The sequence below is a fragment of the Branchiostoma belcheri genome, unplaced genomic scaffold, assembly GCF_001625305.1.
Source record: "Branchiostoma belcheri isolate BF01 breed outbred unplaced genomic scaffold, Haploidv18h27 scaffold110, whole genome shotgun sequence".
In the NCBI taxonomy this organism is placed as follows: domain Eukaryota; kingdom Metazoa; phylum Chordata; class Leptocardii; order Amphioxiformes; family Branchiostomatidae; genus Branchiostoma; species Branchiostoma belcheri.
In genome coordinates this window covers 885,469-886,015 of record NW_017802492.1, presented here as the reverse complement: position 1 = coordinate 886,015, position 547 = coordinate 885,469, and positions in this window count along the sequence as shown.

Below are 547 nucleotides of genomic sequence, written 5' to 3'. Positions count from 1 at the left end.
ACTTTTGTTCATCAGGAAATGCGTCCCGGCTTTTGGTTTGGAAACCCCCCTCCAAATTTCTTGTCTACTCTAGATCTGCAATTACATGTATAGTCCGCGCCTGGGAGTCAGAACGTAAGCAAAATAAAGTTGACTTCAAGTTGTTGTCATACAGACTTCCCTAAAAACAGGTTCGGACAGTTCAACCTCACTTCCGGACAATTGAAATTTATTTTTGGGACAGTGCTGGGACAATGAGAGAAAAAAGTTAATTTCGAGGCCTGGGTGTCCAAGAGAACATCATGGGGAGTCATGGCAAATGTCCAGGAGTTACGACTAAAGCTAGAGCCGCCGTATTTGTCTTTCGAGATAAAATCGGGTCTTGTTGCAATTTGGCTCATGTCAAAATCTTAAATCGTCTTTACAGAGGGTTGGCACCGTCCCAGGGGATGTGACCGGAGTCTGTCGCCTGACGATAAGGCCACACCAATTTAATTTGTTGGTTCTCGGATTCGCCTCTTCGTTTTTTTCTGATTTGCAAAAAAAAAAAAAAATTAAGTATTCTTGG